Genomic DNA, 11,029 nt, shown 5'->3' on the forward strand with positions numbered 1-11,029 from the left:
TAAACTAAGTCTTAATTAGTAAATTTGATACTAATAAACATAGATTTTGTAATTTTACCATGTATAAGAGTTTTTAATGCATGACCATGCATAATGTTAAATTTTTTCCAAAATTACTTTAAATTTTCTGCAATTCAGCTTACTAGCTGCAATGTGATATTGTGTGCATATTATGTGCCTAATAAATCCACTAAATTTATCAAATATTTATCCAGCTAAGAGTTCTGCCAAAGTCAATCCAACAACAAAGTCCACACTGTTGCTCCCCTCAGACCGGAAGTAGCTTTATACCTTAACCAATCACAGAGACGCCATCAGCGACACACATGCCTCAGCCTTGAGATCAGTAATTGAATAATTCCACCGGAATTTTCACGATCAAAGTGCCAAATTCAAGGTGGTATTAACTAGCTGTGGTTCTGGCCACAACAGAAAATACTGAAAGGCTGGGCAAAAAAGCTTGTTTAAGTCTTCCAAAAGGGCGAAGAAAAAGAGAGAAAATGCCATAAATTTATCTTGAAGATAAAAATTACAGACATGGATTCAAGTAAAATTTGAGGTAGGCTATCCAGGGATACTATGACTCTATGTTCACAGAGCATTTGTTGTCTTTGGAATATTGCAGGTTGTGACCTTGAAAGATCATTCACTCAAAAGTTTGTCTTTCCAGCTTGAGGTGTTTGTAATCTTAATTACAAACTATATTTCCTTTGTTGCCGATTTCTTATACCCCAGTCTTTAAAGCGCTGATTTACCTGTGACAATGAAAGTTTCAGCATAGAAGAGGCAGTTTCATCTATAAGATGTCATCTGAAGCACATACTTCAGCAGTCGTTTTTTATTCTTGTTTACCCATTTCAAACCATGTGACCACATGGCTAAAAAGGTTTAATTACTTTGAAAACTCAGAACGCAATGTCTAATTGTTAAACAGGCTATCAAACAACTTCTTTGAAAACCAGTCAACTTTAGCACGCTGATGCAACCATCGACATCCATTCAGCATACCTTCAAAGCAGACCTATGGCACACAATAACTGTAACCATGCAGTTTCATCTTGTCACAATTTCATCTAATTTGCCAAATTAGGCAATGCCTTAGTCCTGAGTCCACGAAGACTCTTATTCATGCATTTGTGACTTCACATTTGGACTACTGCAACTCTCTTCTCTTTGGCATCCCAAGTACCAGACAGATCGTACCCAGAAGGTGGTTAACGATGCTGCTCAATTAATATTTAGGATTCCAAAGTTTGATCAGATTTCGTCCGCCTTATCGCATCTTCACTGAGAAGAATATCTGCAGCCACACTCCATTTCTGGTCATCACTTACGTTCCTGGCCTTCTTAAGATCCCAAGAACTAATTTCAAGACCTTTGGTGATCGCACCTTTGCCCGTTCCAGGCCACTTCTGTGGAAAAAACTGCTGCTTGAAATTCAAAACAGTCAGTGTAGCCATTCTTAAGTTGTTTTAACACTTTTAATAGTGTTAACATTTTAATATCTTTCATATTTTTCATATTTTTCATATTTTATCGTTTAATTCTTTTAATACTTTATAGAATATTTTGTAAGGTGCTTTAGAATATTTTTATAATTTTGGTGCTCTAGAAATGTTAATTATCATTATTACTATTGTTGTTGTCCAAGACACACGAAAGCAGTGTGGACCTATTTGTTTTGTAGAAGGCAAGATCAGGGAACATGACTTTCTACTCGTTAAGAAGCAATTGATTTGACTATTTTAAAAAACTTTAAAACTTGTTTAATTGGTGACGAAAAAAGAAGGTAAAGTGCATGGCCTTACATCAAAATGGTCGCCTTTCATAGCAATGCAGATGACTCTCATACAGAGTGCATCACTGCAGTGTGAGAGCAAATCTGCTTGTATCACCGCTATTAAATGTTGTCTTTAAACTTCTGTAAAGCCAGTGATAACTATTAAGATCATGGCAACATGTTCCTTGCCCATCTTTAAGAATGTTTTATTCTTTCACAAGAGCGAACTCAATACCTTTCAACTCCTTGACCTTAAAAATAAGACACTTGTATTCCCTATAGAAACACTTGACACCTCCGCTTTAAATTAACCACCCTGGGAGGGTAAGGTTTTTTAATTCCTTACTCCTTTGGCACGGACGACAGTCAAATGCACTTGAGTCGTACCAGGTAGGAGGGGGGCAGGTTGAAACAACACATAAGCTCTTGTGCTTTATCATAAGAATTAGAATGTTTGTACGAATAAGATGACTCGCCTTGTTTGGCTCACCAAGTATCCGTATGTTCCCCAGACTTCGCCTTCGGCCACAAACACTGTAAACTGGAGGGAACTCACTCGGTATTCTTTTTTCTTCGAGGTCTTCATCCTCGTGAGGCCGTTCCCGCTTCATTACGACCCTTCCCATCACCAGCTAAAACCCTAATGGCATGAAATCTTTACTTGAAAATGCTTCCCAAGTCAAGAGTAAACCAGCGCAGTACAAGATTTCTAAGATCAGAGACGTGAACATCCCTCCGGCACTTTGGAAAGATGCTGATTATTCCACCAAAAATAGTCCATTCTCCGAGTTAAGAGCTTCAACTTTTCTTTTGTAAAAAAACCAAGAGACCTAACAAAAAGATTCTGCCTACATTACGATTGCTACGATGCTAACCTCATTACCACAAAACAGCGGTTGAACCCGACATCTTAATGCAAATTTCGATCAAGAGGCCAAGCCAGTATATAAAATTAGTTCTCAGACCTCTCGTATCACTGAAACCTTGTAATTTCAAGGATTTTGGGCTTCATTGGGACTCGAAAAACTGTTTTGTTGGAGATTTATATGCCCCCACTTTTAACTTGCTAAAAGGTATAGATAATAGCTGTATTTAAAATTAGGAATTATCCACCTCAGTGCTTAGCGAGTTTTCCTGAATAAACCATTTTTTATGCATTATTTTATGTTATTTTATTTTTCTGAGCAATAGATATGGCCCTCGTAAGAGGTTCGTATGTTTTTAATAGTGCTTCATGAGATATTCTTAAATCATGTATTCACATATTTGTTCATCATAAGCAGGTTAGATTTAGCTTTTTATTTCTTTACTTATTGTAAAGCGCCATTGGGCTAAATGGAAATGGCGCTACATAAACTTTGTAATTATTATTATTGTCATTATTATTAGTATTAGTATTATTTTTATTTCAGTTATAAATAATGCTGATTAGAGGGCCTGTTCCCACACGTTCTACTTCCTATGTATAATAAGTACGTTTAGTCGTAGGCAATATATAAGGATGGGTGAACTAGTTCACGATTTTTCAAGAGTGTTAACCAAAAGATAGCTTTTCAATGTTTTTGTGTTTAGAAATTAGCTTTTTAACGATTACCAGGATAAATGAAATGAATTTCTATGTTTGTTCTAAAAATTTTGTGTCATAATTTGTTGGGTACGAATCGACCAGAGAGTTGGGCACGAACTAATCCAAAGTACGTACGAAACGTCTAAGCCTGCGTACGAATCGTCTGGGTACGAAAGATCCATGGGTACGAAACGACTGGATACCATGTATTTACATATTTGTTCATCATAAGCAGGTTAGATTTACTTTTCTATTTTTTTTTTATTGTAAAGCGCCATTGGGCTACATGGAAATGGCGCTAAATAAATTTTGTTGTTGCTATTAATATTATTATTATTATTATTATTATAATGAATTCATTTATAATTATAAATGAAATGAATTTATAAATAAATAAATAAATAAATAATAATTTTTGAATTTTAGAGGCCGGGAACATGCCTTTTTTTAACAGGAAAAATAGTTCAACTGTTTTTATAAATAATGCTGATTAGGGGGCCTGTTCCCATACCGTACACGATTGTTCAACATTCCTTTCAGCTGACATTTCGTAAGCGAAGAATGGTGAGCTCCTTATTGTTGTTATTTCACGCGCTTGAGATGTACTCATACTCCTTGTCTTTCCACATGACTACATTTGCGCTTTTCTTATCGTAGGAAAATCCTATCAGTTGTAGTTCCATCGTATTTTGATAATAGAAATATATCATTTGTAATAAAGTTCAAGCCCTTTCCTGCGCTGACCGACAATACTATCCAACAGTTTCAAATCTCCAAACCTTACAAAAACTCCCTATGAGCAAGTGGCATTTAGTACAGCAACAACCATTGCTAAGAGAAATCCTCAAAAAACCGATAATATCATACAGAGACAAATGATCACTCAGACATACTCGTGAGAGAAAATTGCGAGGGCGAGAAAACTGAATATACCATGGTGTTTCGTGTAAACATTTGTAGCTAATACAGAGAAAACTGGACATACTACTGAATCATCTAGGCATGTCAACCTCAATTTACACGGGAGCATTAATTAAGCCCGTTTCTAAAGCAAAGAAATAATTTTTATGAGCTCGCCTATACCTGTCCCAACCCCTATCCCGCATTCGAATCGGAGTATGTCCCGGTCTCGCCTTCCTATCTTCATCCCGCATCTCGCCTTTAACCTATCTCGAATTCCTAAGCCTCATCCTACATCCTGCCAAACCTATGTCGGACCCTCTCTACCACTTTCATTCAGTATACGGGATTCACTGTTGGATTTAATACACTGAGCACGCAGGAAATCTGCGGAGAGCGCGTTAAAGCTGTTGAAAATGTTTTGATTACCTTTATAACTAAGATGCAGTCCTCACTTGATTAGGCCATTCTCTATTATCTTTAGATGCTGGATAAGTTTCCATCCATTCTGACGGCAGTAGCTCTTTAGATGTTTATTCGCATCTTTCACTGCTCTATTGAATTCATCCCATGTGGAAGTAAGCCTCGATATAGCGGAGGTGGCGTCGGATGAATTTTCGATTTGTCTATGATTGATTCAGCATCTTGCAACACTTTTTATATTTAAGGTTATTGGAGCCGACATAGAGAACGACTTGGTCCGGCGAATGCTTCAGGCTAGCTTTGAGGTTGGCCTTCATAGCTTTTGAGGTGGCCCTACAGAATAACTTGACCACTGCTGGATGGCCAACGGCTTTTTCTAGCTTTTTACAACATATATTTGTCTTTGTTAAGGAAGCTCCAACTGATAGGGTTGTACATCAGTGTTGTAGCCACAAATGCTCGTTACATGTCCAACTTCACTTCCAAAATGGCTAAACGAAACGAAGTTCAGTAATTAATACGTAACCGGTTGCAAGAAATGGATTACAAGTTATAGTTGTCACAATTCAAGGCGAAGAAATTAACAAACGAGAAAACAAAAATAAAGGAAAACAAAAGACACTTACAAACGTCGCACGAGATCTGGGTCAACTGCCAAATTAAAGACGATGTAAAGCGACGTAAAGCAACGTAAAGCGGCATAAAGCGATCGACAGAGACGGTATAAACAGTTAGACGGTTCGAATAGTTAAACGGTTGATCCGAATGAATAAAATCCGCGGTAAAGACTAATACAAGACACATAAACAAAAGGGAATTATGCGAGAAAGAGTAACAGAATATTGATGAAAGTTATGCGCACAGAACAAAAGGCATGAATGAACTGTGACAAAAGAAGAGTACGAATTTGTAATCAATCGAATTTTTGGCGGCAACAGTAATGGAATTATCGGAGACCTTAACAACGGACTGTGTCCCATCCTCATTGTTCCTTTGTTTTTGTTTTTTAAATACTTTTCTTTTCCTTGCTAACAACTTGCCATTGGTTGCGCATTTGTATTGTCAGAAGGTATTTTTGACTCCTCATTAATTGGATTCATTGCCAGAAATGACGGACAAAATGGCGGCAGTGGTGGTTTGCTGCTTGGGAACGGAGTATTTAAAAATGGCTGGAGCGTTACAATAACATGTATGGAACAAGTCTGAGATTTGTCTGAGATATCCTCAATCAAAGGTCGTAAGGTTAGGCGTCTTATGACAAAAAGTGTTTCCCCGACCTCACATAACATTCTCCTGTTGTTGCAGTTTCTGTTAATGTATTTCGCGGCTTCTGCCCATGCAGGAAATAAGTTCCAAGGGAACTTAAAAAAGGCAAATTTTATCCTGTAAATACGTCTGCAAATGGACCGATATGAGTGTGTATGAAGTTCGAGAAACCACCGTGGTCTTGCGCAAAATTTCTTTACGACAGGCTTCCATCTTCTGTCTCCCAAAACAAACTTTGTAACCTGGCTTATTCGGCTGTCTAGATAAGCCATGTGTGTGGGCACAAAATGTATACCCATTGAAAGAACTGGAAATTTGAATGAACCGTTCATCAGACACGTGCGTTCTAATACATCGAGAAACTGGGACTTGTTATAGAAAGCCTAGATTTACACACTTGTAAATTTGATTTCAGAAATTCAGATTTCCTTCACATAAAATATAAGAACCCAAAATACATTACAGCAATGTCAGATGTAATTTCAAGGTACATGCAGAGAAGCTATGAATAGAAATCTTTGTCCCAGATCCAACTTTATCATATGTTAAACAGGCAGTAAATATATCATACCTATTACTAAAGATATGGCATGAAAATGTTCAGGATGGATGTGATTATATTGAATTTCTTAATGCCACGGTTTCCAGATCATGGTTTGGAGTTAGTTGAGAGATAGGCTACCCTATCCAAGGCAGGCTGGAAAGAGAAGCAAAGAATTGTGGCAAGCAAATATGGGCAAACCAAAGGAAGAAAAAGGGAACAGGTTTAGTCAAAATATCTCACTTTAAGCATTCTATACAGTGAACTAGTGTCTATTGAGGGAGCGGAAAGGGACCTTCATCTCACAAGAGATGAGCTTTCAGACTGAAAGAAAAATTTTAATGATCTAAAGGAAGAAACGCAAAAGCTAATACATGAAATGAGGGATTTGCAAAGAAATACAGAGGAAGAAAGGACTCTGCAAAATGAACAAAACCCAACTTATTTCTCTCCTTCACTAACAACAGGGGAGGCATTGCTGCACAACTTCTATTTGGCTTGACTTTTATATCTCTTTGACTTGTATTCACTTCAAATTCTGCTACCTTTCAAAAGCTGAAAACCAGGGGAAATAAATATCAATCAAAATGGTAACTTAAAAGCACCTCTGAGCACATTCAGTTTCATATAAAAACATAATTTAATGTTATTGATGACAAGCATGTTGTATTATGTGTTAAATACATTCAAATGTAAAAACTGTATATCCTTCTTTAAAAGTACCTCTATCAACCAAATATCAATGCCTCGTTGGCGTTACAAAAATTATTGATTAGCCAAAAGTTAAGTTGGTAAATATTCTTCAATGCATGCTTTAGTATTAGATGTGAGAGATACCATCTCAAGGGGCATTTTTGGTGCTTGAAGAAGTTTCCTTGCTTGCACAACGAAATGCTTTGGTGAGTTTCCAAGGTAAGCTTTCATCTTTAAAGAAAAATCATAGGCCTTTCCCTGGCCATGAGGGTCCAGATATATACCACCAATAATAGAATGTAGACAACTTGTTAAGAGCCTGTCCACGAGAGCTACATGCCATCTCACCAATTTCAATGAAACTTCGCCAGTTTAAAGGGTCTACCTCAAAACTAAAAAAGACAAACCGGTTTCTGTTTTGGTTTTTTCTGAGTGGAGATAGACCACCCCTCCCCCGGTTTTTCTTGGTTTTCACCAAGGAAATCGCTTCAAAATAGGTAAAATGTATGAAGCTCTCACTGCGATGGTATTTAACCAATTACTCTGAGGATTTGCACACATATTTTTCCATCCTTAGTTAATCTTCGCCTCAAGTATCAGTCAATTTGATTGACGGCTTGTCAATCAACAGAGGCAAAAAAACGACTGTGTTTTTAGACTTTTTGATTCATCCAAATATTTCACAACTTTGAGGTCAAATATCTCCCCTTGCCAGAAAGCTACAACACTAATCTTGATTTCCCTTTATAACCCATTATTTCATCTCTGAAAATCATCAAAAAAATCTTTGGGCGCTACCGTATTTTTGTCTTGGATGCCTTTTAAAATCTGCGACTGTGACAAGTTTCTCTCAACTACACCTGTCACGCAATTTTGCTTTAGGCGGTCGCTTGACCAAATAAACCTACATTTTTTGGCTCTTTATACAAGATGATTGATCAAGAAAAGTGAAAAATGTGAAAAACTTTCGAGATTTTTTGTAGGAATAGAAAATTTCACGTTTAGAGAGATGCATGTGGGCGAAAAATCGATGGGAAAATCGTAGCGTTTCTTTCTCTTGTCGTTTATTACTTTGGAGATTTGCTAAAATCCGGAAATAGGGCTCTTGTTACAGAACAAAACATTCATTAGCCTATAATTTGATCGTCTATTATCATTATCGCACAAATAATAAGGAAACTGCAACAGGAGAGGAGATTTTAAAGTCATGTCGCGCGCTTGTTGACGTACAAGTTCTTGTGTGTAACAACTTCGGCTTTTCCATACCGCGGATGACGGGAAACTCTGCCCCCCTTATTTGATAGGAAATATCAATAGCCCCATAAAATTCATTGTAACTGCGTCATGTTTCCAGAAAATAAGACTGGAAAATATTTTTTCCACTTTCCACCATCAAGAAATTCCACGTAGAAGTAGTATTTGTTGCGTGACTGCGTGACCTTTCATGAGAAGTAAAAATTGTTTATCCTTTTTAACTCGTGAATTGCGCGCATGCGCAAGAGCGAGTTATAGATACGATGTGGGGAATAGCATTCGCTCGCTCGCTCGATTGGTCGATTCCTGTAAACTTTTTTTGGATTTTAGGCTTTTGAGTACATTTGATAGTTTTTGGCGAGCAATAAACAGACGAAATGGCGACCTTTGTTGCTAAGAATAGTGGTGGGGTGAAAAAGAAGCCAATGATAATCTTAAAAGAGTTTTTTTTTTCGTTTTAGTTTCAACAAGCGGCGCCAGCGACTGGCAAGCATTCAAGGATTCACACTGAAATAACAACAACCTTCGTTTTTCATAAAATTGTAATTTATAATCCTTGAACTTGAAAACAATCCGAAGATTCATTGAAAATATCACTTACTGCGAAGCGCTCGGAGTTTACAGATGTTCAAAAGCTTTTTCTGTTATAGCGTGAGATTGAGGACAAAATTGATCATTACGTTTCGTCGCGTGTGTTTTTCCTGTGTGAAGCAACGAAAGATGCCGGCGACTGACTAAATAATAAGTTAACACGAAAATCAAATAACACTTAGACAAACAATTTTAGCTACCGATTTTCAGTGAATTTTTAAAGAACAATTTTCTCGTAAGTTTCAAGACAATTTGAAGATTCAACATATATACAACGTACTAAAATGCGAAAGTTACACACCACAAAATTGATAAATAGGCCTGAAATGAAATTCTATCTTGTTATTGATTATACGTTGCCTAGCACGTGACTTAAATCTACCCAGGCGGAGATCTAAAATGACGGTGGCAGGCTTGGCTTAGTTATATCACTCAAAACTCGTTCCCGTTTGTCTCATTTGATAAAGAGGGAATCGTTAATGTTTTCATTAAGACAGTATTGCCTTGATTTTCTAATATTTACAACGAAAGACAGTAAATTTCACTTTTCACCCACATTTACTTCCAACCTTTTCTTTTGAACCAGAAACAAAAATGATAGACGTTTAAAACACATGACATCATCCACCTTGTTAAATGTAATAGCATGATCATTTCAATTGTAATGCCTTCTTGTCCCAACGTTACTTTGTTTCTTTGCTACATTAGCGAACACTGAACTACTGTTCGTACTCTAGATGACAATCAACCACAAAATTCCCTAAACCAGATAACATTAAACATAATCTCAAAAATCATGTGTCAATTCACGAGTTTGCTCACAGAGCACTTTGATTTTTTTTCAAGAAGACACTTCTAGAAAGTTCTTAATCCTTCTGTTATCTTATTCTCCTGTTTTTTTACTGTAAATATCATCTACATTTGCTATTATTTTCGCCGATTGTCATGGCCTTTCCTGCGTGCACGTGCGTGCCAGTTCATATACAGCACTCTTTCGAGTTTCTTTGGGTGATGTCGGGCTTAGGTGTGTAGGTTTGGCTCAAAAGATATCTGCACGCTGCAACACGGGTTCCTATGTTTGCTTCTTTTACTTTATTTGTATTTTTATTCTCTGCCTTGCATTATCACACATTTATGTTTTTTTATTCCCTCAGCGCGTTCCCTCAGATTTGGAAGTAGGCTATGAAAAGTCAATATTGACCAGAACTTAAACTCTTTTCTATCACTATTTGTTTCAGAGAACCCCTGTTATTTACAACTTTATTTCTCAAGAGAATGTGTTTTTATTTGCTATCTATTTCCATTAGAACATGAAACTAGGTCCTGATAAGTTTTTTTGTTTCGTGACTCCCAAAAACTGTGTTTGCGACAACATCAATTGAGAAATCAAAGGCAATTACGCCTGAGAAATTCGCTTTTAGCCTTCTACACGCAGAAGGCAAATCCATGTAATGAAACGTTCTAAGACCTCTGTAAACTAGAGACATTACGTGATGTTGAGGGGTCAAATATTTACACTAAATCTGTGACCCTCAAACGGATCACGTATTCGTACATGTAACGTCCGGAAAATATCACGCATATATCACACCGTGGGCGCACCTAGCGAATTCTATCCACTGGCTTCCATAGTAAAGAAACAACTTATTTACTATTTGTATATGAACAAGCTTATTTGCCCTACTTGAAAAAATCCTTGATGAAGTCTATTCTTGTCAGACGAAACTTGTGGGAGATGAATACAAGTTTTTACTTTCTCAGTTCGTGCGGTGATGCTCACTTGTTTGTTTCGTCAAAAACGCTCTTAATGTGAAGTCACGTCGACCTCGACAGAAAAATTTAGCTTAACCTGTCATAATCAATGGTTTGATACCGTAACTACCCATTTAGGTACATCATTGGGTTTTGATCACAATAATGAAAAAAAATGTGCGTTTCCTGACGCACGCCACATTTATTCTTTGGAAAATTATTTTACTCGAGGGCGATGTCGCTTAGCTTGGCGCGTCTTGAC

The sequence above is a fragment of the Pocillopora damicornis genome, chromosome 8, assembly GCF_964200805.1.
Source record: "Pocillopora damicornis chromosome 8, jaPocDami1.2, whole genome shotgun sequence".
NCBI classification, from domain to species: Eukaryota; Metazoa; Cnidaria; class Anthozoa; order Scleractinia; family Pocilloporidae; genus Pocillopora; species Pocillopora damicornis.